Source organism: Amblyomma mixtum, chromosome 7 (assembly GCF_055824585.1).
Source record: "Amblyomma mixtum isolate Tamu chromosome 7, ASM5582458v1, whole genome shotgun sequence".
In the NCBI taxonomy this organism is placed as follows: Eukaryota; Metazoa; Arthropoda; class Arachnida; order Ixodida; family Ixodidae; genus Amblyomma; species Amblyomma mixtum.
This window is the reverse complement of record NC_143018.1, coordinates 11,794,876-11,822,380: the sequence shown is the minus strand read 5'-3', so window position 1 is coordinate 11,822,380 and position 27,505 is coordinate 11,794,876. Positions and strand designations below refer to the sequence as shown.

Sequence of the window (27,505 nt, the reverse complement as noted above, 5' to 3'; positions counted from 1 at the left end):
AGGAAAACAAGAATCAAAACAAAGAAACACGAAAAAAGCAATCGGCAAAAACACGCTTGAACATCGAGGGCCAAAGACTGCACCGAAGAGCGCTTGTCGCGTTGAAGCTGATCGAAGATCGCCTAATAATTGGGTGGCCCGCGCGTTGAACACTTTAAATAAACGAGGAAGCCAGCGGAGAGAGGCAGAAGACAGAAGGGGATTTCTTGACTTTTTATTTTGCGGCGACTGTTGAGGACGACGGGTGTTCGAATAAGAGGGTCCGCCCGGCGGAATGTTCGAGGGGACGGCCAATTACTACGCCGCGAAACGGAGGCAGCATCGATCACTGAAATGAATGGCCGGCCTAAGTTTCAATGACCTACTCGCCGAAACGGGAGCTACGTAGGACGTATGTACACTGCGTACGCCGAGAGGCCGTTTCCGCGTCTGCTTGTCGCCACCCGGACAAACGCGCTGAAGCGACTCGCATGTACACTGAACCAGTGTGTTCGATCGTGTTCGTGCAGGCAGGCATGGTATATACGTAGGGGACGGCTCGCACGCGAGACGGTCTTGTAATGCGGAGCCGCGACGATGTACGCACACGCCTGTCGAAAATGAGCAAGCAAAGAACACGCAGGGACACGATCAAGAACTCAGCACGGTTGCCTTACCCGAACACGCAAGATAAACTCGCTGGAGACGCAGGCCTTAAGTACAAGATGTAGGCTGTGTAGAGTCCTTTCATAGAATAGTTGTTATATTCCTGCTCTGCATTTTTTTTCTCACGTGTATTTTTCGCTGAATGCTGGACGCCCTGCTAACGATGATCGTGATAATGACTAATGAATGCGTTTAGCCAGCGAGTCATGCGTAGCGCTGCATTTTTCTTAAGCATTAAGCGTTTCCCTAAGCATTGATAACACTTTGTAGTTTTATCTGTATCTTTGCACCCGCGTCGCCTTCTTAGACTGCAGTATGTTCCAAATCAATAAACATATTTATTGTGCGCGTTGTTTACTCAAATCTTGCATGGTCTAAAGCTTGGTAGGTATAGACTTCGACATGCGGAGTCGTCCTAGCGAAGACGTATGCCATCGGATTACTTCATTAGCTGCGCATGTACTGTGGCAGATGCGCATATGCAGTAGACACATGGTAACCCGATAAACGCACCCACTAATCCGTGACATCTTATTTTGTTCTACGGAGCCGTAATACGCCCTCAGGCCCTATGCAACTGAATTCAGTCTCCTCTTGCACTCATTGGATTTCTCTTAAAAAATAGCATATTGTAAATATTCGCTAATAATGCATATTTCAAACACAACTGCCAACTTTGAACGTTGAAAAAGGAAAACGCAGTGCTTTCGATTACAAGGGTTTGCTAAGCATGGCTAGTTACGAGGAGCTTCAATAGATGGCGCCCGCTGCCCCCGCGAATATGTAGCGAAAATGTGAAGGTATACCGTGGACTCCGCCCCTCTATACTTGTAGTATTCTCTTCATTGAGAAGGAAAGCTGTCGCCCAGTGCAGTAAGTACCCGCAATGCTAAATTTATTTTCATCTTAGCATGCCACCCTTGAAAACTTTCTACCTCCTTGCAGAACACGTGGAAGACAGCCGCGGCCCAAGATTTCGGACCTGGTGACCTCCAAGAGAAGGCCTGTCGGTGGCTCGTATAGCCACACCACACTGCAGTCATTGCTGGCTGGTATTAGGTTACTGATCGGGATCGCAACAAATAACTTATTCCGCTGCTGTTTCAACCAAGGTATAGAATGAAAAACACACATCTGCGGAAAATATCAGCTCTTCGGATACTATTCGTAGACTCGTTGCATGGAATCAATTAAAACTTCGAGGAGCGGAACACTTCGGAGGCGAAGAGCACCACTTGATTATTTTGTTGTCTGACGTGTCTACGCTGCTCCAAGACGAGGCACATGCACAATAGTTGCAATTGGGACTATCCCTGTTATGCTTAAGCTAGCATCGCCGGTTGCGCGCAGTTTTGCGCATATCTCTGTAGCCCTCAAACTGTGGACAACCGTAAGTTAACGTGCGCGGCAGTTGAGCCTGCTTCGCTTCTTTTTTCGCTTCTTTTCTTATCTTTTCTGCAGGCTTTCTTTCACCAGATAGAGGCATCTAAAGCACGTAGAAAATGGATGGGAGGTTTAGCGATCTTTTCTCGTGTCACCTATACAGCCGCCTTGTAGTGGCTGCAAATGCAGTAAAGCTTACGTGGGAGAGATATCTTGCGCTTAATCATATAGTTTTTTACCCGTTAGGAGCAATATCAAATGCACTGCGAGCAAAGCGGCCTTCTTTTGCCGTTAGCGAGTGAAGCTCAGAATGCGCGCGTTTTCAACAACAGTGTTCTGTGAGTGCGTCAAGGACACTCTTGCTTCGTGACAACTCTGCCCACAGTGACCACATTGAGTACTCGACACGCCAACTGCCTTTTCTGTTTTGCAGCGAAGGGAACCGGGAGGTAGAGACATCAAATCCCACCAGAAAGGACGCCAACAAGATTTGGTGTCGCAAAGGGCAAGAACAAAGATTTGCGAATTGTGGGGTGTAGCATCCAGAAACGACACACGGGCTGTGAGATACGCCTTAGTGTATGACTGCGGTTTAATTTAGACCCCCTGGGATCCTTTAACGTGAGCTGATATCGAACAGATCATAAGCGTTTTTTTTTTATTTTGTCTCCATCGAAACACGTCGGCTGCGGCTGGGATCGAATCCGCGACCATGGAATCAGCAGCCGAGCGCCAAAGCCATTCAGCCACCGCGAAAGAAGAACAGAAGGAGGAATTGAACGCGGTAGTCTTTCTTTCCACTCTTGCAAACAACAAAATCTGTCTTCAGCCCTCTTGATACAAGTGTCAAGGTGGTGACAACATAGTTGGGGTGGTCTCATCCAGAGAGAACCTTTCGAACTTCGGAGAGCGAAAGCCTCGGCTTCGCTTACAAAAACGGCGGTTCGGATGAGATGCGTCGAAACTCGCTGGTGAGAGAACACACCCTCTCTCAAAACTTATCCGCGCGACTGGTCGCGCCATCTACCGACACCTCCGCAAACCATGCGAGGCGGGGCGCGGCCCGGCCGACGAAAGCGGCGCCGCGCGAAGGCGCGCTGCACTGATTGTTGCCGGGCAGAAGAAACCGGCGACAAAACAGCAACACTAGCCATCCCTCTGCCGCGCCACGTGTTCGTGACGTCACGTGAATGTGACGTAACAATCAAAGCAGGCGACGTTCGGGACTCGCAGAGGATCTCTTCCTCTGAGCCGCTGTGGCCGGCATCCAATCACGTTTTCAATGTTTCTTTTTCGGGACGCGTCGCCTGTCGGACGTATACGTTCGCTCTATTGCGTCGGAAGCCAGCCCCGGCCAGCGGGATCCCACGGCGCCGGCGAATCGGAGGAGAGGATTGATTAATGATGCACGGAATCAGGAAATGCCTGCCGATCGCAGGTGGCGGGCCCCGATGTTTGGTAATGCTCATCGATTCATCACGATTATCAGCGCCGCGGCGGGGCCAATTATCGTTCCTCGTGATTTCGGCGGGACGAGGTTTGCACAATGCAGGAATAGAAAAGAATAAAAGGAAAAAGGTTAAAATGCGGGAGATAAGAGATGGATGAGGGGCGGGATAATTTCCCCTACCAATTGCGAGCCAAATATCTCACCTTGGATTGTTTCAAAAATCTCCTGCCTAGACACCGTATGCTCGCGGTTTCGGCCGTAAAATTATCCGCGTGCTTGAAAATTAACCTACAGCAGTGATGGCGGCTCGCGGGAACGAAAAATCATTCCATGTTACAAAAACGTTGATAAAATCGCGCAAACAAGGCTCGTATAGGGGACCACGTCATTGTCTGAGCTAAAACATGCCAGAGAAACTGCAAAGAAGTGTTAAAATACAAGTTGCCAGCTATAACTTTGAACAAATTTGCCCAAAGCAGCAAATAAACTTTAATAAAAACCCTCCAAACACTTTCCCTATCCAGTTTCTCGTTTATGCAAATAGAACTCACACTCATCTTTTTCTTTTTATACCTGAGCAGTAGCCTCGTTTTAGTGTAACTGTATATTATTACTTCAGTTGTTTTGATTGTATAGCTTTTGATGTTGCGTAGTTTTGCGCACAATACGGTTTATTTTTACGGCTGCATTGAATTTCAGTTTTCATGCAACCGAATTCTACAACACCTTTAACGTTTGACGCCAAAATGGACGCATTTTGGGGAACCTGGCCACATCAGCTTGCTCTTAGCCTGTTCTCTGGTACACTTCCAGAGTTTATTATGCAGAAGGGAAATAAAATTTTAATAAGACGGTTCTGGAACGTATAACCTTGTTCTCCTTTATTTAGCGTCTTGCGCACATCTTACGCCAGAAAGCAAGAGCTTCCCGAAAAAAAAAAAGATTAAGAGGAAATGTAGCCGCTTCTTTTAGTTTGTTAAATAAAAAAATATTTTTTCACTGTCGTCCTGGCGGCAGACTGCGGCCGGAAAACAAAATGCTCACACCGTCGCCTAAGTGTCTTGATTTAAGCGCAGCAAAGATTTCTTGGTTTATGGGGGTTTAACGTCCCGAAGCAACTCAGACTATGAGAGACGCCGTAGTGGAGGGCTCCGGAAATTTCGACCACCTGGGGTTCTTTAACGTGCACTGACATCGCACAGTACACGAGACTCTAGCATGCTGTTGATTTCTTGAAAAAACAACAACAACAAGCAAACAAGGCAGAGAAGTCCAGCGTTTTGAACGGGCAGAACATACAGATGCTATGAACGTGCAGATTCTACACGAATTCCACGAAGTTATGGATGATATAGCTTTACTACTACGCTGCCAGTTTGTTCTTTATGGCACTTGTCATGTAATGGGGTCAGGTTTTCGATTAATGGGCGTATGCGAGCTAAATATCGACCATTCTGCAGAAACCTTGTCTAAGGACATCCACACATAAACATATCTATCTAGCAGTCGCGGCGGCTCAGTGGCTACGGCGCTCGGCTGCTGACCCGAAATACGCGGGTTCGACCCCGGCCGCGGCGGCCGAATTTCGATGGAGGCGAAATTCCAGAGGTCCGTGTACTGTGCGATGTCAGTGCACGTTAAAGAACCCCAGGTGGTCGAAATTTCCGTAGCCTTCCACAACGGCGTCCCTCATAGCCTGAGTCGCTTTGGGACGTTAAACCCTCATAAATCCAAACCAAACCACAAACTTATCTAGCTGCCCTGGTTTATTTCTCCCCACCCTGCCGAGTTCATTTGCCATTATCTCTCCAGGCTTATATACTCATTGTAAGATGCAGTCCTGAAACGTTACAGGTATACGCGGCCCCACTTGCCATTTTTGAAAGTACTATCGAATACTGTGCGGAGTGACGTCACCAGCTGACTCAAAGTGTAAGGGAGACAGTAGTGTTCGCAGAACGCATCAGATACCGCAGGCCGAAGAAACACGGTCGTAAACTGCGCCCATCCGGTATACTGAGACCGTAGATATGGCAGAAAATGCAGTTTATGCGAAAAGCCATAACATAGCTTTTCGCGTTCCTTTTTAGTATTTTCCACCTACCGTATACAATAGAAAACATAGCCAGCGCGAAGCTCTTTTTTTCTCTCTCTCCTTATGCCGTATATACAATAAAAAAACGTACAGTCAGAGTGAAGCTTTTTTCTCTCTTTTTTATTTTTATATATGCTATACAAATGGCTGGGAATAAAAAAAAGAGGGAGGCAAAGCAACGCGATTGCGTCACCGCGTGGCGCGCGACAGACGAAAGAATGCCTTGTTCACATTTCCTGTTGCGGGAGCACCCCAACAGGACGACCGACCGCGAATTTGGGCTACGGCTTTGAGCACGTGTTTTTGGGCACACGTGGCATCGCTATGAAAGAAAGAAAGGAAGAAAGAGAGAAAGAAAGAAAGAAAGGAAGAAGGAATGAAAGAGAGGAAGAAAGAAAGAAGGAAGGAAAGAAAGAAAGAAAGAAAGAAAGAAAGAAAGAAAGAAAGAAAGAAAGAAAGAAAGGAAGAAAGAAAGAAAGAAAGAAAGAAAGGAGGAAAGAAAGAAAGAGAACGTCGATAAGCTGAAATGCCGTTACAACGGTTTTGGAAGAGGGGCGCGGCGTTTAGGAGCGATCGCTGGTTTTCGCATGGTCATTTACGCTGGGATTGCGTCGCAGGCAGCTGCAGATTGATTAAAGAAACTACTCGAAGTGAAAGTTTCTGCACTGCCTAATAATTCGATAGCATTGGAGTTCACGTCAGGAACAAAATACGCCGTCCGATGTCGCGAAATCCGCTCAGTGGTGGACAGAAGTCACATGACCTTGTGACGTCATTTGAACTTGCCCACCGCAAGGATGCCAGTGTCCGCTTGGTCAAAGCATAGCGGATACCTGTTACTGCTAGCACTCCGAATATGGAGGTTGATGACTTGGTTTGGTTTATGGGGTTTAACGTCCCAAAGCGACTAAGGCTATGGGAGACGCCGTAGTGGAGGGCTCCGGAAATTTCGACCACCTGGGGTTCTTTTACGTGCACTGACATCGCACAGTACACGGGCCTCTAGAATTTCTCCTCCAAAGAGATTCAACCGCAGCGGTCGGGATCGAACTCGCGTTTTTCGGGTCAGCAGCCGAGCACCATAACCACTGAGCCACTGCGGCGGCAATATGGAGGTTGATGGACCGACAATAGCAAAAAAACTGACGAAAACACACGCAGAAGTTGCAACAGCAAATGTGATCCCGTAGCATTTCGGAATCCTCATGGGCGGTGCCCGCGTAGGTACCGTTGTCCCACTGAACTTTATGAGGTGGACTATGGAGCTGGGCTGTTTGGTAGATTTGATCCATTGTTGACGCAGGCGCAGGACTGGGCGACGACAAACGATGAAGACTAACAAGTCACATCGTCGATGTGTCGTCCCCCGTTCTGTGTTTGTGTCTATAATACTTTTAAGTGTCTCGATGCCAGGCACTGGCGTTAAAAGGACACTAAAAACGAATTGAAGTTGGCCTCTATGGATTGATTACTCCCTCGGTAAAGATGCGATTTTCAGCGATTACGGAGCTTTCATAAGCTAGAAAAAGCCATAAAATGAAGTACTCCTGTCTCCATCGCTGGCCGATTTCGCAAGTAAACTGTGTGCTTCGAAACATTTTTGGCACGGATCCCAAATGCTATAGGCTACGCAGCAAGTCACCGCGAAACGGTGATCACGGTGTCCTTTTCGGTTAATAAGTGGCGGGAAATTTTTGAACGCAATTTTCTCGGTAACAAATGCTTGTTTTGCTGCCGCCCAAACAACATCGAACCCAGAAAGAGCCATACAACCATTTTTGCTAATCACAAGAATTACATGGAGTTGTTATTGATGTCTCCTTAAAGGGGCTGCGAAACACTGCTTGGGGGCAGGTGGATTCTTTATGTTGCACAGATGCCAGCTTAGAAAGAATTACAGGAATCGATGCAACGGAACGGGAGTTCTTCAATGAAGAAATTTCAGAATACAAGCAAAGAAAATGCTGCCCTCAACTCGATTTTGGCGGGGCTTCCCACCCCTATTTCGCTCTCCTTATGACGGCACCTGGCGCAACCAATCAAAACAGCCTGCCAGAGCACGTCACGGAAGTTTGCACTCCATGGTTGCCTGCTCTCTGTAACTCGTTCTTGCTGAGACTGGCAGCGTCGTTTCCATGCCAGAGCCCCTGGTGGTGTATTTTTTATTTTACTTCCTTTGCAGGGCTTTTATCTAAGACGAACAAGTTGTTTTCGTTGATCTAATATAAAACATCGAGAAAATGTGTCTCTATTTATTCACACAATTTGCAGTATATTTACTGTTTGTCCAATCATCAGCTCGCGCCAGGTGATGTCATATCTGCTGCTAAAACCCGCCACTGTGTGGGGACACCATCAGAGCCATGAATTTGTTTTTGGAAGGACATTAAAATATTAAAAAATGGAATATACGCGGTATTACCTAGGCTAATAGCACCATTATAACTCACTGTATGCAATCAATAAGCAAAAGAGTCAACTAAGATTGCGTTTCTGGGCCCCTTTAAGGCTGGAGACGCCTATGCCATCTTCGGGAAAAGGACTCACTGTTGTGTTGCTGCAATACAGCGAGCAAGACAGCATTTGTCTCGTTAGCTCAATGGACCTAGCAAACGTGCAAAATGACGCTTCCCGAACGAACAACGCAGCGTGAGGAGTTTCATGAACGACGGTCCATTCGGAAAGCCATCTCCCGGTAACACTGCGCTATTTAAAGTTTCAGAGGCGAAAAAGAAAGCGATTTTCTTACAGCTTGATAATGTCCTTAAAAAAGAAAGCATGTGGTATGAGAAACCACGAAAATGTCATAATTTAACAGTCCGTGAACGGTCTATACTGAACGAGAAGGTTTCTTCGATAGAAACATTTTAAAGGGAGTTGACAGTTCACACTGGCCATGCAAAGAAACTTCATGCTACTCAAGGGTAGAAAAGCTAATTTTTCGTACTGGACATAAAATTAGCTGCTCCCTACATAAACTGGATTAGTGAGTGGATTATGAGCAGTAGAACGAATCGTACAATCCCGTGTCTTTCTCGCCACATATGGCCTAACAAAGTATGGATCATGACCCGGTCATTTGACCCACTTAAGAAACCATGACTTAAATCCGAGAAACACGTGGGACATATACGGCCTGTGCAAGTCAGGAAAGATTCCTTTCAAATACGGAGGAAGCGCAGTAAGGGTGGCGTCATGCCCAAAGACGACTCATGCTACATAACTCCTACCCTTTCTCATCGTTTCAAAAGGCGTGCGCTGCAGGCAGTCCCCAAGGAAGATGTCACAGCCGCATGGGCGTCCGGAGGGGGGGGGGGGGGGGGGGGGCAAGGGGGGCCGGCTGCACCCCCCTGGAAAATCACTCCCTCGAACCGTGAGTGATGGCCGCACGCCAGGGGCCGTGGTGGGCTCAGCCAAAAGGGTAAAAGCAGCTCCGCTTCCACGCTTTGGGTCACATCTGCGAAATGCCGCGTCCGGGCACGCGTCTTTATGCCGTTTTCAAACCACGCCATCGTTAGCTCTGTTGAAGGCCGACCTGTTGCAGACATACAGCGGCACCGGCGAGCATGTGTTTCAAGCCGTCTTGAAATGGGTGCCTGTTTCTTTGATCTCTAGACAGATAGCGACACGGAGGCAGACAGTGCACAGTGCATCTTGTTTTCGCCTTCGTTATGCCGGCCACCGATGAATTCTTCAGGAGGGAAAGACAAATCAGCCGTGTCCACCCCCGCTTTGTCGGGCTGCTCATGGGCAAGCGGGCGATCAGTTGGCGCCGCCGCCGCTCGCTGTGCCTCCGATCCACGGGAGAGCGCAGTGCGGTAGAAGCGCTGCTATCAGAATCTTCGGCAAAGGAGATTAGCATCTTTTGTTCACGGCGACGCAGTCTCCAGAGGCGCCCCCACACCAGCGTCCCTTGCGTCTTCTCCGAAAACCAGCGCCTTTGGTCAACGCAGCCCGATGGCGCCTGCCTGGCTCGCCTGTCACCTCTGGCTGGGCCTCAAATGACAACAGCGCCCGTGTACTGTGCGAGGTCAGTGCCCGGTAAAGAGACCCAGGTGGTCGACATTATCCGGAGCTCTGTACTACTCCGTTCCTCATAACCTGAGTCGTTTTGGGGCTCTGAACCCCATAAAAACACACAAAACAAATTTTCCTACCCGAGTGGCGAGTGTCCCTTCCCCTTGGAAGTCGCACGGAAGTAAGCCCTTGCACGTGTGCGCGCCTGTTTTTGTGCTTCGGTGTTTTTAGTGGCCGTTTGTCAACGAAGCTGAGAACAACCAAGACAGTGGACGAGAAAACTACGAGCGGCGAGCAGTGTGCGTGCGGTTGCTCGACTGTGCGGATGCGCGAGGAAGATGGAGCGAGGTGTATGAAGCTGCGAGCGTGCATTTATCTTGTAAATAAGTTTTCGTTGTATATAGACATCTTTTGTTTTCAACGTGCGCGTTCAACCGTTTTTCCAATCAATGTGTGTGACGAGTGTGCACCGAGAGCGTGTAATGAAGCACAGAAATGAATTTATCACCCGTGTAATCACGCAATTCGCCCAGAAAAATCCGTGGAGTCTACAGTTGCTGTTCAAGGAAGACTGACTGAGTGACTGTAGTTGCGTGTTTGTGACCATATTGTGCTGTGTGCTGGTCATCAATCCGGGTGAGTCGAGAACCCGTATGCAGCAATACTGAGCACTCTTCTCCACGAAGTGACAGTATATTTTTGGATTTTTTATTAATTTTAATTGTTTCTTCGTTGATAAACTGCAATGTATCTCTCCTAGCCACACTTTAATTTGCTGTTTGTAATTTTTATTTCATGTGTGTATTTCACTTATTTTTTATTTATATATAAATAAATAAATTCATACCGCAAATAGTGCCTTTTTGCTACGAACATGCCCCCCCCCCCCCCCCCTCCGGCGCCAACAACCAATGGGGCCCCCCCCTGCAAAAAATTCTGCGGACGCCCTTGCACAGCCGTTATTGTGTGCAACTGGCAGTCTTTATACATAATATCCTTTCTATTTTTTTTTGGTATCTCCTTCTTTTCTCGTAACACTGGCCATATTGTTATCTGCCATTTCAAACGTTTTGATGCAACCAGCCTTTCATATAAGTATGACGGACTGCCCTCATGAATTACTTCTGCAGTGTAGAAACCCTCGATACAAGCGACAAATCTCTGCCCAACAGACGCTCCTAGAACATCCCTTTAGCGAGTGAAGGCCATCACCATTATTAGCCCACCTGCGTTCACTGCAGTAGAAAGGCCTTTCTCGTTGACCTACATTTAACCCCGTTTCTAATGATAAAAATCTCCTATGCCCTCAAACCATCATGTATCCTCATATGACTTCCTGTAAGACAACATCCCCATATAATCGTATGTCCTTAATCAGTTTGTGAGTGAAAACCACAGTTTACTTATTTTACATCCCGCAGAAAAGTTTTTCAACAATGATGCAATGTTTATAAACACATGAAACAATTAAATCGACTTCTGGCGCAGAATCACTCCTGAGCGCAAACAATGACCACCTAATGCGTCGCGGTTCGTGTTACTTTTGCTTTGCCATGAGTCCGATGCGCCCATTCAGAGCCACATTAGCACTCAGCGAGACGCTGGACGCACTCCGGTCGTGGTCAGACGCGTCTCCTGCAGCTCTGCCAACACAGAGCAACTCTGCCCATAAAACGGTCGGTTAGGTTTGCTCGAAAGCTCTCGTCAAAGGCTTCTTCCACGAGGCTGAAGGAAGGAAAGCATGCTAGGCCACCCACGAGGGTGCAGGATGCAAGCTCCCGCGAAAAAAAAAAACAAAAAAAAGAAACAGAGAAAGCCTCAGTAAAAATGCCGAGTAGAACCAGAAACAAAGCGGCAATAGAAGCAAGAAAGCCCCGAGAGGACGCATTTGGGCTTTTAGGAGCTCTGCTATGGGTACACACACATACATGCGGGTAGTATAGCAGACGCAACTGACGCAACAGTACGGGCGCAGCAACGCCACCTACGTACTCGGAGGAAGGATGGGGGGGGGGGGGGGGGTGCTTCGAAAAGCGCCGTCGTTTCTCGTCTGCTCTGTCAAGGTCAACAAGCCGACGCCACTCGCATCTTTCATAATTAAGCGCATCAATCTCGCTCGAGCGGCCACCATCAACGCGCTGAACGAACAGCGAAGAAAGACTGTCCGGGAAGAGAAGGGCCCGAAGAACTGCGCCAGCTTCGAAACTCGTAATCGTCGCGCTATAAAAATTGCTTTTACGCTCGATAAACGCCCGCTTCTCTGCAGCCCGTCGTTGGCCTCGTCCGCGGAGGGCAATCACCATCGCAACCATCACCACCACCTCCGCTATATAAGCGTATAGTAGTCGTCTGTAAGCAGGGCGGCGCAGAAGAAAAAGCCTTGGCTCTACCCAGATCCGGCGGGAAGCTTGCCGTTCAGGACGCAGTCAATCTTGGAAAGCCTTGCATTATTATAAGCGCTGGTGCGTTTCTGGGTATTTAAACGCAGTCTGCTGCGTCGTCGTCTGCTCCGCGATGGGTCGTATAGAGCCGAGACGCGGAACGGGCCAAGGTCAAAGCCCAAGCCAATGCTGTGGGCAGAACGGGGCCGATCGAAGGTTTCGGGGAACATTCGTGGAAAGCAAAAGACCCGATTATTGCGGTCTATAAAAACGTGGCGGTGAACGTCGACGCGATCTGATGGTGTTTGCAAGAGAGCTTGCGAGGGAAGCAGAGCTTAACCTGAAACTTCAGCGCTCGAAGCTGCCTCTCGGTTCATCTTAAGAACCCGTAACATTGAAACAGTGGTTCGCACCTTCGTCATTAAATGCTAGATTAACACGACACGAACCTCGTCGTTATTGGCTGAGAACTATATAAAGGGCTTTAACTAAGAATCGCATGAAACCGCCAAGGTGCATTTCTAGAACCTAAGTGTCAAGAAAAGTTGTAATAAATACATTACAAGGCAAGTCGGCTTTGCCACAAGAGAAACAAATTAAATTTAATTAGGTTTTACATGGAACACTCGTTGCACTTCGATTGGTGGCGCATGGTGTGTACATATGAAATGCGTACTGTTAGGCTCCTTACCGGTAGGCTGAACAGTAGAAAGCAGCCTAACATTACTGTTAGGCTACTTAATTATTCAGATGCGTGTAGCCCACGGTAATTGATATCCACATAAGTTTCTAGAATTTCCAAAAACATAGTTACCCTCGGCGCTTGGCCCAACAAATTTAGTCTTTCTACATGAGTTACGTGCACTGGAGAGGTCGTTTTGCCTGCAAGCTTCTCGAAAGCGCATGTATTTTGGCGCGATGAAGCCAAAATTTTATGGACCTCAGCGCCGAGGGTAATCGTGTTTTCGAAATTCTAAAAACTGATGCGAATATTACTCGTGGGCTACATGCCTCCCAGTGATCAAGGAGCCAAAATGTAATAGTTAAAAAGTTAGCTGTTCATTATTACCTAACCAACCTGCTAGTTAACACATCTTAGCTCTATTGTGATGTACTACACCACTGACAATGCTATGCTTAAAAAAGCGCTCTTCTAGCATCCTAGCTCGAAAGGCATATTTTCAAAAATTGTGTAAAGTCTTAGGTGAAACAACCTGTGTGTGTGTGTGTATATATATCAAAAATGATTTCTTGGCAGCTGATTGATAAAGTCACCAGTAAAGATAAAGTCACCAGTAATTGAAAAACAAAACAGTATTTAATTCACGACGGCACTCGAAAAACGCTGGTCCTCCAGCCGAAACGTCGTGAATTAAATCTTATGTTTTTCGATTTCTGGTGACTTTATCTCTCTCACACACACACACACACACACACACACACACACACACACACACACACACACACACACACACACACACACACACACACACACACACACACACACACACACACACACACACGCACGCGCACGCACACGCACACGCACACGCACACGCACACACGCACACGCACACGCACACACACACACACACACATATATATATATACAGGGTGTTTCACTTAACACTTTCTGCAATTTTTAAAAATAAGCTATTTGAATTAGATGCGCGCTTTTTCTGGCATAGCATTGTCAGTGGTGTAGTACATCGTAATTCAGCTAAGACGTGCAAACTAGCAGGCTTGTTAACCAATATTTAATAGTTAACTTTTAAACTATTACCGTTGGGCTCCTTAATTATTGAGAGGCATGCAGCCCACCGTAAGTAATGCCCATATCTGTTTTTAGAATTTCGAGAACACGATTATCCTCGGCGCTGTGGCCCAACAAATTTCGCCTACATCGCGCCAAAATGCATGCGGTTTGAGAAGCTTGCAGGCAAAGCAACCTCTCCAGTGAACCAAACTCGTCGAAATAGCCAAAATTTGTTGGGCCACAGCGCCGAGGATAATCGCGTTCTCGAAATTCTAAAAATGGATATGGATATTACTTACGGTGGGCTGCATGTCTCTCAATAATTAAGGAGCCCAACGGTAATAGTTTAAAAGTTAACTATTAAATATTGGTTAACAAGCCTGCCAGTTAGCATGTCTTAGCTGCATTATGATGTACTACACCACTGACAATGCTACGCCAGAAAAAGCGCGCATCTAATTCAAATAGCTTATTTTTAAAAATTGCAGAAAGTCTTAGGTGAAACACCCTGTATATATATATATATATATATATTCGCAGAATGCAGTGGTTGTACTGGTCGATTCATTGACTCATGGATCGATTTATTGGTTAACTGACTGGGTGTCAGCTTATCGTGTCTCAGATATGAAATGGAATTATTTGCTTCCTACTACACACGATATCAAGACTACGGGTTAAAGTAAGCCCGATGAGGTTCGCCTTCGATTGTCATAACGGCTTCTACTTACATAAGGCCGAATTCCGCGTGGAAGCCAGTTATGTAACAGTGGGCAACCCGTGCTGCATTAATCGGCTTCATTCAGTTATCTTAAGTATACGTCCAGCTGTAACTAATTTTGTCACGTGAGCCAAGGGTTGTTCGGCAAATCGCAACCACAAGCTTGCAGAGCGTGCAATAGCAGACCTTGTCCGCCGCCGTTGGAATCATGCGCCAGTCACGACACAAGCTTGCCTGACTGGTCGGCGCGTTGTGTCCTTGGCAAGGACAGTTTAGATCAGATTATACGACGCTAATTTGTGTCACGAAGTCGTCGCGGTGCGAAGCCTTTGCGAGCACAGTTCTCCGGAATGACATCAAGATAACGAAAGAAACACTTATTTGCTCGCGTATATGGACGCGCTTGCTGGGAGCAACGCCCCTGCATTTGGCTGTCAAAATGTATTATTTTCCTGCGCATAAAAAATACACACACTTTCTTGAAGCGCAGTCTGCTCGTAATGATACTGAATGCTCGTTGAATGCCCTTCTTGAACACTGAATCAAACACGCAGTAAAGCCCCTAAATATTCTTTAGTTTATTTACGCGCTACACATTATATAAAGCACCCTCTTTTGAATATGAAGAGTACTATTACTCACACTGCGGGACGAACAGCTAATAAGTATGTCGGGCGAGGAATCCGAAAACCAACAGAATACAAACCTGATTACGAAGTGTTTTCCTTTTTTTTGTCATCTTATTGTATCAACTAGCTGCGGTTACGCTTCGCACTGAACGCTGGGTTGTGATATAGTCAACTCCGGTTGTGCTCCCTTTGCGCACGATTATGGGCCGCTATGTGAGTTATACGTGAGGCTTTAATATAAACAACGTTGTTATGTACGCTCTCAAGTACGGAAACCATGCTGAAGAATGCGTTTAGTTTTGTATATAGGGTGAGTTGTACCGGATGAAGTGGTCATTCACCAGCCAACTTTTTTTCTTCATTTTTCCACTCCAGAACTTTTTTGAATATTTTACCTCGCGTAAAAAAACAAAGAGAGATTTCTTGACAGCAAAGAAGCGTGTTTATTATGAGGGTAAATGTGGCAAGTCAACATTCATCTCTTTAGAAAAGTTCAGCGCAGAAAAGCTCTCTGTGCAAAATAGTTCCATGTTCTTCAAGGCAAACGTATCAAACTGGGTAGCGACAAAAAAATGTGCGTGGCACAAAAAGCCCATGTGCGAACTCAGGGTTTGTCATTTCCAGGCCGTTCAGCTCCAATTTCTTCCGTCCCATCTCTACTCTCAATCCTCTCGCATTAAATATACTCTTGCATGAAACACTAGGGAGTTCAAATATGCATGCTGCATTTATTTGGAACCCCTACTGTATAAAGTCACTCGTTGTACATAAAGTTGTCCAAAATTGTTCGGCATATTTATCGCGTCTAACTACTCGTCCCATGCCAGCGCTTAAAAATTAAAAGAACAATTTATCTTTCATATCTCTCCATACGATCTCATATTTTTCGCCTGCGCGCTTGTAAATTGAGCTAAAAATAGCTCGAAGCAGCTGCTGTTGACGCTTCCCGTTCATTTTCCATACAGCTGAGACCATCATCTAAACGTGTGTTCCCTCACAGTGCAGGTATGTCCAGTACCCATTAATTCCTTCCCGACGAAAACCGCCTCGGACTGCCACCATGCACCAGCCTCCGTCGTCTTCATACAAATTTTGTGAAATTCAAGGCTGGAGTTTACAGCCGTGTGCTGTAATCACCACTGTCTGTAATTTTACCCTGTAGCTCTCTGTAATACCCAATCCGCACTGAAATCGCCGTTCAATATCCATTGTTCAGAACCTCTCCCTTGCGGGAATCTTTACTCGTGATTGATAAGATCAAGCGGAAGATAACGAAATAGCTGCCAGTAGCTTAGTTTGCAAGCTGTACACCTACCGGGGGGAGGGGGGGCCTCCCCATAAGATAAAATTCTACAAAATTCCATAGATATTTTATAGACTATAGCATCCTTTAGACCCTTCCTTCTGTCTGTAGGCAGTCTATAGACTATCCATAGACTAAAGTCTGTAACAGCCTTAAAGGTGCACTGAAGAGGAATCTGAACTCGTCTTTTTGCCGCGGGAACTCGATCTACACGTTCTGAGCATTCTTAGAAACTTCGATTTATTGCCCTGTGTGGCTGATTTTCCTAATTAAATCGAATTAACGTCCGGCTACCGCCTTTTTTTTTTTAATTCTCCCTCGTACGGTGGGCGGAGTCGACCAACGTGTGGAGTGCCTTGCAGCCAGCTCCGTGGAGGCTTTGCTTTCGCTTTATTTTGCTTTTTAGGTTTCCGTGAATAAATAGTTTCATTCGCAGATAATATAGCCGCAAAATAAGCCCGAAGAAATAAAAATTCGAGCGGACTATTTGCTTCTACGGACTACTACGTATTACTCCGCCGATGGCAGAGCGGCAAGCCGCCGCGGGACTGGCTGAAAGGCACTCCACGCGTTGGTCGACTCCGCCCACCGTACGAGGGAGAATTCAGAGAAAAAGGCGGGAGCCGGACGTTAATTCGATTTAATTAGGAAAATCAGCCACACAGGGCAATCAATAGAAGTTTCTAAGAATGCTCGGAACGTGCAGATTGAGTTCCCGCCGCAAAAAGACGAGTTCAGATTCCTCTTCAGTGCACCTTTAATTTCCTTTTGTCTGTCGATGGTCTACAGGCTATCTGCAGCCTAAGTCTCTAACAGCCTTAATTTTTGCTTTTTCCTAGACGGTCTATAGGCTCTATATTGACTAAAATCTATAATCGTCTTAGATTCCTTTTGTCTATAGACAATCTATAGACTATCTATAGCCTAAGTCTATAAAAACCTTAATTTCATTTTGTCTGTAGATGGTCAGTAGACTTTGTATAGAATTATGTCTACAAGAGCCTTAATTTCATTTTGTCTATAGACAGTCTATAGACTATCTATAGCCTTGGTCTATAACAACCTTAATTTATTTTCACCTATAGAAGGTGTATAGACTACTTTTAGACTAAAGTCTATAACAGCCTTAATTTTCTTTTGTTTGTAAACGGTCTATGACTGTCTGTAGACCAGTTTATGAAAATCCCAATTTATTTTTTCCTGTTGACAATCTATATACTGCCTTTCCGCTAAGTTTATAACAACTTTAATTTCTTTTTCACTGCATGTCGAGGGGAACTAAGCAGCGGGTGACTGCAAGTCCTCCACCTCCTTCGGTATTTATGAAAAAAAAAAAAAAATATTGGGTGAGGACAATGCAACGCCCTCCTGTATACTGTTTTTAGAAACCTTAAAAAGCTCCTTTTTGTTATACTGGGACGCATATTGTACACATAATTAAATAACATTTAGTGGTGACAGGTAAAGAGAGGAAAGGCAGCCATTCTTGAAGTAAGCGTTCCCGCAAACTGTACTATGTGAAACGAACAGATTCTCTCTTAAAGGAATCGTTCGAGACAATTCCATTCCATCTTTCGATCGTTACTGTCCAACGCGCTTAACTCAGAAACGTTTCATCAGCGATTCGACTTTTCTCTTTAAAACTTCCTGGAAATAAACGGGGAAATACGGGTGCAAGAATTCAAGGATGTGCCCATCTCTTAAAAACACCGTTAGAAGAGCCTCCAAGAGCATGGTCCTCTGAGCGGTCAATGTCTGCCATTTATGCTTTTGCCGTTTGCATTCGCGTGAAAAAACGCTGCGACGCAGCAATCACAAAACCAGTAATTTGGAGCGAAAGCTCCACTACGCCATGTTTCGCCAAGGTCATCGGGTGTTGCAGTTTGACCTTCAGCAGGTGGAGCGGCGGAAGAGTGGCTGTGACGTCAGTGCACGTGACTCGCCGCAGCTGCAGCCGCCGCGCCACCACTGCGACCGCGGGGCTCGGAGCGCTGCTTCGCCAGATGTGGTCATGTGATTATGCACGTGACTCGGCGTTCAATTAAGGAGGCGACGCCGCTCTCGCATGCAGTTTCACCACGGATGAGAGCGCGGCTGACAGTGTGCGCAAACTCCGGCGAGGCGTTTCAAGCATCTAACCAAGCGTAGCGTAGTACAATGGAGATTTCGCTCTGTCTAGGTTTAGAAGTTTTAACCACTGCCAATCTTTTTCGTTGCTCCCCATGTAAGTGCTGATTCGGAGCCGATGACACGCTGATGTCTTCCATACCAATTTTCTAAACACAAACACGCAGAAAAAGACTTCATGCTATGTAGCTTTTTAGGCATATTGAAAAGTGTGCCACGTAGTATTCGGGGAAGATGCGGCGCGTATGGACGAAGCAGTAAGGTTTCGGTTTTGTTTTAGTGAAAACAATACTGGTCTTAAAGAGCGAGTGAAGAATTAAAGTTAATAAACCAATTTCCCTCTATAGATGGTCTTGGATACCAGATCAAGCTACACACGGAAAGAATGCGAATAGCAAAAACACAACACTGAAATGGGTCCCTGTCTGATGTTTTACATATTTTACCACGAGAAGGCGGAAAATCATTCGGGATGCAAACAACTGTGTGCGCGGATGTGTCGGTGTCGGCGTGTTCTTTCCTGGATTGCGTTTGCAACGAAATCCAACGTAATCGTCCACTCAGGGTAAGTCTACACGATTATGTTTTATTAATTTGGTCCCCTAAAGCACTCTAAGCAGAGCTGCGTGTGCAGAACAGAACAAGCTTCATGTCATCGTTTGTAAGTGGCGTACGTTGTAAGCAGCGGAAAACGTCTGCGTGGTTCTCGAGCAATGCCGCGTATGTCTGTGTCGCTATGTTGTTTGTAACGCGCGGAAAGGCAGTCGGTGCGAAAACCGTTATGGTAAGCCGCTCCTCGCAAGCTGCCTACCGGTTTTTTCGTGTCGCAAGATAGATGCGCGCGGCCAGAATTGTCGCTTAGCCCGTGAATCACAGCCCAAATGAAACAATGCGATAGATAGCGCCGTCTGAGCTCGATTTACTTGGCACCTCCGGAAACGCGCACACACGTTTTGAGGTGGATTGCGTTTATTTTTTAAATCTTTGTGTTGTCGTCTGTCCGGACCCCATGAGTGCTGCTCTTTGAGAGGTGTGCATTGTTTGTTACGTGTAGGCGCTCGCTTGGCGCGCGTCGTGGACAGCGACGTTTGACCAAACATGTTCGATCAAAGACTGGAGCACGGAACGTTTGTAAAGGTTGCAGTCTACCGGCACTGGAGGAATACTAATAGCGCGATGGTTGATTAAAAGTTGTTGCTGGCGCGAACAGCCAGCGTGTACAAACACCGAAGAGCCTACGAGCTGTCTCCCCTTTTGTTGCACACGTATGGATTTGTCCATCCCTGTTATCCAAGCTTCTTCATTTTGGAAGCTGTGTAAAGATCGCCTCGACAAGAGATGGCTTTTATTTCGTTCCGAGAGGCTCGTTCATCAACCCCGCTCACACTTGCACAGATTTCTCCAACTGCATTTGTGCGAGAGGCAGAGTATGCTTACGAAAACGCCAATGGAACTCTGCGCATATTTGTGCAAACGAATGCAATTGAACTCGCGCTGTGTTATTATGGATGCACCTGTGGCTGAAGACGTTATTGTTTCATTGAAACAGTTCCTACTTGGAGCTCGTTCACTGCTTTCGGTGATATTTCTAGCAGCCTTTGGTTAGGGTACCTGCATGCAAGAACCACCTCTTTACTGCGCTGTTTGGGTTGCACTTGAAGAAAAACTAAGTGAATTTGACAGAGTACATCATCGCGACAGTAATGCGTATCTTGTCTCAAGCTCACGTCTGCTTTTGAAACGGCGCAGCCGCAGCCAATATGTGTTGTTTGAGTTTTTCTAGGTAATGCGCGCGGCATGGAAGCGCTGCAACCCGCTTGTTTCCATGAGCGCGCGCTGATGTATGACAATGCTGTTATCTGTTTGTGCTTCAGGTTAAGGGCGGAAAACTGTGGTGAACTGGTTCGCAGTCTGCCTCGTAGGTTTTGCATGGCTTGGGCCCGTTTGGGTATCGTCGTACGTACCAGGCTTCGCGCAGGGTGTTTTGAAGGGTTTGTTTAATTGTGGGTATAAGGATTAATGCTGCAGTATTCTCTCGTTGGAATAACTGTGCAAAAAGCATTGAATGTGCATTTTATGGGCGCGCCATTCTCAACAGCTCGTAGTGAGTCAATGCTGATATATGGCACAATTCTTCGAAGTCTTCTGTTCCTATGTGAAAGGAATGTCATACAGAGATCATTACAGGCAGAAGGTATTCAGTGCACAGGGAGAATGCTCTAGGGATTGTGTATTTGTTGCAATGTTTTATGAAAACCATTTAGAACTTGCCATGCGTATTTAGTGAAATGGTGAATTCGGGTCGATGGCTCAATGGTTATCGTGTTCGTCTGATTCCGGTCTTGGTGGTCGCATTTTTATGAAGGCGAAATGCTAGAGGTCCGTGTACTACGCGATGTCAGCGCACGGTAAAGAAACCAGATGGTCGAAATTATCCGCAGCCCTTCACTACAGCGTCCGTCATAGCTGGAATCACCTTGGGTTTTTGAACCCCAAAAAACCAAGCCAAAACGATGAATATTACTTTTCTAGAATGGGATAGCCAAGATATGCCTTGCCTTGTGAAGCACGTGTGTAGAGATGCAGCAGAAGTTTTTTTTCACTTGCCCTCATATTAATTTTTCCTTTGCGCTGTACACGTCAACATGCCCGGATGACTGACTGCAGACAACAGGCCGCAAGAATTCTTCTGACGAAACTAGCCGTACTGTTACTTTCAACATTTATTTGTATAATGTGTTGTATTCTTATTGTGCATGTAGGTATATTTCCAGCCTAGATGGCTTGGAAATAAACTAAATTTGTAAATATATTGATCGTCATATCATTTGTGAACACCGTGTGGTGACCTTTTTCAACGGTTGTAGACTGTCTGTCTATAAAAAAAACCTTCAGTAGACCATTGTCTATAGACAGTCTATAGACAATGGTCTACTGAAGTTTTATTAGACAGAGGCCTTTAGACTGTCTACAGACAAAGGTCTATAGCACTGCCAGGCCATAAATATATAGAATGTCTATAGACAGTCTGTAGGCCTGTGTCTACTAGACCTGTAGACTCTTGCTCTATATTGTCTATAGGCAGATATCTACAGGAAGTGTATGACCATAAGTCTATAGATCGTATATTACATTTGCATTACATAAAGTTGCATTTATTAAAATCTAATGTCAGCAATAAATGTCTTTAGCTGCCGAACAAGCATCAACGGGACTAGAAAGAGCTATAGATACGACCTTTACTAAGAACGAAAGTTGGAAGCAATTGGCTTCTGTGTCTCTTCAAGGAGCCCCTTGTGGTTGAGATTAATCTGGCGCCCTCAAACGGGAGGGCTTGAAAGCCCCTTCTTCTTGTTTGCACGCAAAAGTCCAGCAATAACATTTCTTGCGTGCAAACGTCTCGATGAGGGTTGCATTTCTGGAAGGCGAGCAGATCTTATTTCCCGCCCGTCCAAATGCCACTGCATTCTTTTAGTGGCCAACAGTTAAGCACTATAGGCATGCATATATTGCAATACGCGTCTGCAACGGCACAGTGCCCACAAAAGCGGTGGTGGATTAGAATGCGTTCGAGTAGGCACTCCTGAAAATTTAAATCGACGACGTTCGGATTAACTGCAAGTCCGTCGGCTACAAGAATGATGATGAAGATGAGGCATTTTTATGGCTTAAAGGCAGCTTTGGCCAAACAGCGCCTCGGCACAAGGTGCTTTCATTTACACAAGGTAGAACCAAAAACCCATTTCCAAAGCATTTCTTCAGCAAATCAGCCGAGTACAAGGCCAGGGAAAAGCTTGCCCCTGTTGTATCACTGGTGGGTGCCCGGCTGCACTGGGGATCGAACACCGCACCTACCGCATGCAAGGCGGATGCTCAAACCATCAGGCCACCTCTTCAACCAGAGTACAAGAATCCTGCAGGTCAGGATTATAGAAAAATGTATCTGTTCACTCACCATACTGCCTGTCCCGGAGCTGGTTTTCTTCGCCAAACAAACGTTCGGCGATTGGGCGTTCTCAGTTCACGCCTCATCAGCGGGAAATCCAAAACCACGCGCACCACATTCACGCTCCCAGAGCTGCTTCGGGCAGAGGACACACGAGCACTCGCGACCTCACACGCATCAGGTGGGTTCCCGCAGCAGCCTGACCACTTCGAGGAGTCTCAACTTGCAACGCCGCCTTGCAGTGATCTGAGGGTTAGCCTCGGATTTCGACTTCATTTTTCAATTTTTTTTTTTAGGAGCCGGTTTAACGACGAGTGGTCGCGGGCCATGTGATTGATAGAGCGGACAATGGTCATCCAGCAAGAAACAGGAAAGAAGCTTCGCCACGCGTTCGTTAGTTCATTCGTTAGTCGTGAAGGAAAAGGTCGAGTTCACTCCCGCGAAGCTCTCCGCGCGGGCGGGGCAGACTTTGCGCAGATACGTCGATCAGCGTGATAAGGACGATGAAACGATCATACGATTAGCAGCGGGTTCTAGCCCCCTCTCGCGCGAATTTGTTTACTCATGTTTTCTTTCGCTGGAGCCGTGTGAAAAGGTGAACACCATTAAAGCGAGTATATCAACACGCACCTACCCGCACTGTGCTAGTCAGTATAGTTCATCTCAGCCAAAAGCTTCGGCTATATAGCGGGAACGAGCGAACGCTAACGAAGGTTGAGAAGGGAAATGGGAAGGGCTGAGAGGGAGTGATGCTAATGCATTTATTGCGCGCGCAGAGCAGAATTGCTCACATGTGAAAAGAAAAAAAGTTGAATCCATGAAAGCCACTGAGCTCGTAGGCGCACCCAGATTGTGTTGACCCGTTCGGTACCGGTTGAGACGCCGAACGCGAGCTGAGATGACGACCGGCGGAGACTAATGGCCGACGAGCGAATAGGTCGATCACGACCCCGCCACTACTTACGATACTACGGCACTGAGGGCTGATTGCTCGGGGGCAGGTTTTTCTGGGCGTGCAAAAAAAAAAAGAAAGGAAACAGGAAACACGAAGAAACAAAAAAGATTACGGTCAAGAAAGGGCTGGAGGAGTATAGAGAACATAAAAATGAATGCAAATAACGATAGAAAAACACGCACGCAAAATAAGAAGAACCCATCACTGAATTAGTGCCGGCAGAAGGTCTATGAAACAGGAGCACCTATGTAGTACCACCGTATTGGGACGTTTATGGCCGCTAAAGGAAAAAAAAAAGAAAGTAAAGGAGATAAAATGAGATAACCGAAGGAGTGGGCAGTGCCTCGAAGCCGCACCCAGAAAGCGGAGCTTATAATAGCTTGCTCAAAAGCGGCAGAAGTTGACGCAAATAAATAAACAGAAAACGAAAAAGATGAGTGTAAGAACAACGCAAAAACAGAAGAAAAAAAAACAGGAGAGAGATGGTTCTTTTAGCGAGGAAAAAGCTGTCCAAGTACGGCTCGACTGCCGAATACTACCGGCGAAGAGTGGCTTTATGTCTGCCCTCCGGGTCGCTTAATCACGACGCAGTTAACACGGGCGAACACGCATGCGCACACACGCACAAAGTCGACCCGTGACAGGGGCGCAGCATGCCTTGGCGTATAACTTGTCTACCGTAATACACACATATACGTTAGCCAATAGGAGAGGGGGATAGGGGCACGTCTTTTTCCTCTTCTCGAAGCAATGTCTTTTTTCGTTTGCACGTTTTTTACGAACTTATACGGCCGCCTCTGCCCGCCAACCTTTGCGCCGAGCGCTCTTTGATGCAGCGGATATGCGATCATCGCGAAGGCGTCATCGAAAGAGCTTCAGGACCCGCTCCACTCAGCTTGCGTAATCTGGCAATCTGCTCTACGCTGCCGCCATCAGCACTTCGACGTCCACGGCCATTGCGAGAGGCGTCAGCGAGAGGCGTCGGGGCAGTAATGTATGGACTCGGATATGGTAATGGGCGGGCGACATCACAGCGTCCTGCAACGCCTGAATATATGCAAGCGTGGTGTCTGTACGTGCATACGACGACGCCTTAACTACACCACCCATACTGACCCCCCCCCCCCCATACCCCGCACGCACACACACACCTCCTTACCTCAGTGCTCATCCAAGTTCTTCGTATATAAATATATATTTTTTTATTCTGATCGGCAGTCAGGTGTCACGTTCGTAGCCATGTGCAAGGCGTCACGCTTTTATACGTTACAACGTGAACGCTTGCGTGTACATGTAAAAAAATCGTTTTCTTTCATTTATTTATTATTTATTGATGATGTCTATGTGTGCGTGGTGTGTGTGTGTGGAGGTGTGGGGGGGGGGGGGGGGGAGGGGGGGGGCTCTCTACCTACGCTGTGCTCCGATCGCCAGCAAAACGAAGATCGCGATAAGGGACGTATAAATATACGTAGTATATATATATACCTCCGGGCGTTAACTGACCTTGCTCTCTTCAGTTTTTACCTTTTTGTTTTTTGTTTGTGTTTCTTAGCACCTGTTTCACAAGTTGCAACGTTTAAAAGGCTGCTACTCTGCTGCGCATCTTCCCAGCTGTACACACCTACAGGAAAGATAAGAGGCGGGATCGTACAGCGCATATATTACGCCCTTTTGGCGCGATCTCACCAGGAAGGCGGCAGTATAGTGTTGCAGCTAATGTCTTCCGTATCGCAAGTTTTTTTTTTTTGAGTAATTAAACGAATCAACTCGAGAAGTAACGGGCATCTTTAAGTACGCGGGGCAAGCTTCATGCAGCGCAAATAAAGAAAAAATCGTTCGTTACAGTTTTTAACAAATAAGCTTTTTTTTTTTTTAACGAAGAACTTGGCTGTTCGGTTATTTTGCTTTTAAAAGTTACTGAAAAAGCGTAGTGCATAAAAACTAACATTGCTACCCTTAATCTTCTTTCGTCCTATTGCGTGGTTTGACCTTCCAAAAGGAAGACTGCCACGATGTGGATGCTGCAGTTGTCGGTCAAATGCCACTGTGGATGGATCCTGTCGCTCAACGTGAGAGCTAATTGTAAAAAAAAAAAAGGCTCAGAACTTTTAGCAATAAATGTATAGTGTGTGATCTGCCAATATTGGGATAAACCATTGTCTGTGTCCTGTGGGCGTGGGCATGACAGTTATTTTTATCCTCCTTTTTAGAGTTTCTGTTTGCGTTGAAACCTTCGTGGGCGCATAGGCTACACATTAAGAGAAACATAAGACTACCCGCAGTGGACGACCCTTGCAAAAGTGATTGACTGACGATCACTAAAGAGTTTTCATGCGCTGAGACTGCGCAGTGAGCCTTCAGACACGCTTTAGCTGAAACCTCTGGATTAATTTCATCTACCTGGTGTTATTTTGCATGATCCGACGTATCAATTTGCAGGCAACTTTAAACACATTTCGCTCCCGTTTAAGCGCGGTCGCCACCGCCAGGCTCGAACCCGAGCCCTCCTTCTGAACAGGAGAACTCGATAGTCTATGAGCCGCCGGGGCACGGGCACTCAAAGTATACCTGTCAGTAACGTTGACCCGATATTCAAATAAACGCACGACCGTTTCAAAGGCCGCGTTTCGGAGCCAGTCATGCGATCGAACAAGGCTGCGCACCCGATAACGGGGCGCCGTCGCGCACTGCACTTACCGCGTCATTTCTTTACCCACACCCCCTTCTTGCCTCCACCCAGGCCCGACTGCAGTTTTGGTTCCGCTCGCAAAGACTCCATCTTATTTCAATTTAAACGGTTCGTTCGTTCGGGCCGTTCCGCAAGCCGGTCCACCATTCTTAAACCGCCGCGAAGCGAGACAAGCCAGGAGAAGGCAGGCAGTTTGTACGCCGATTTTCAGCCACCGGCGTTCCGCAATCTTTCTAACGCGCGCACGATAATAATAATAACGAGTTGGCGATCGCGCTCGCTCGCCCAGAGGAGTTGTTTCTTCCACAAACCTTTCGCTTCTCTTTTTTCTTCCCGATCTCGTGAATCTATCGCTCGTTCTTTTTTCTTTTCTCTCTCTCTCCTTCATTACTCTGAATCTGCGCCGCGTTGTCTGGGCGATCGAGTGGCGTCGGCGCGAGGCAGAGGGGGGCAAAACGCGCTCGCACAGAAGCCGGGAGCCGACTCGCATAATTGAGGCAGTCCGCCGATGAAGAAGAAGGCGTGCGGGTGCAGCGGCGGCTGAGAGGCGCCGAGAAGGCAGTGAGGAGGAGGAGGAGGGGAAGAAAGATTTATCGCGATTGGGCGAGGAGGAAAGACGCGATGCGTCGGCGAATGCGAGCGCGCGCGCCGCGTAAGGCAGGAAGCCGGGGTTCCTTATTAGGCTCGTCCCACCGGCGGGGTTGCAGGTCTGCTCGTTTTGTTGAAAGCAGCGCGGCTTGGGTTATGAGGCGCGATTTGTTGTATACTGTGTTGCTTGGTGGTATACATGCGTTCACGCCAGCGAAACACGTGCGAACTTTGCGGGCGCTCTGAATCCCGATTTCGGCAATTTGCGTGGTCTGTGATTTCTTCGTGTGTGATCGCACGTGAGTAGTACGAAATCACATCAGCGCAGTGCCATAATGCCAGAGCAAGCAGCGTTGGATCAAGGGAGGGCAACATGACCCTCACTTCATTCAATTTGTTATTTTAAAACGAAAGCTGTTCGCGTTAGTACACACGCTAGGTCTGTGTGTACACAAGCTGCTCGCACGGGTGTGCTCGTATAGTCAGCAGCGTCGCGACTTTTTAACCTCCCTGTTACTAGCAAATATATCAACCTCTCCTTGTTATGCAATATTTGGCGCATCCACATCATACACTCCTCTCACCTGCCTTCTCTTTCCCCTTCCGTCTCCTACCCTCCCCGCCCCAGTTGCCCTGAATCCTACTCTCATCTGGATCGTTACCTTTTCTCCGGCCCCGTTGTTATGCAATTCGTCCATTATCCATGCCCCCTTCTTCGACGTGGCAGGTCGGGCTAGCACTGGACTGCAGCTGACGGAGTATACCTGGTCTTGTGGGAGCTGTCGTAGGCGTGCTAGGTGAGCAGTCCTGTGTCCCCATG

General features: G+C 47.0%; 1 protein-coding gene across 1 annotated transcript in view; it reads right to left on the bottom strand.

The window, feature by feature from the left end:
• TfAP-2 (transcription factor AP-2) overlaps positions 1 to 27,505 on the bottom strand; it is a 194,570-nt gene that overhangs the window by 118,439 nt on the left and 48,626 nt on the right. The window lies entirely within an intron of this gene.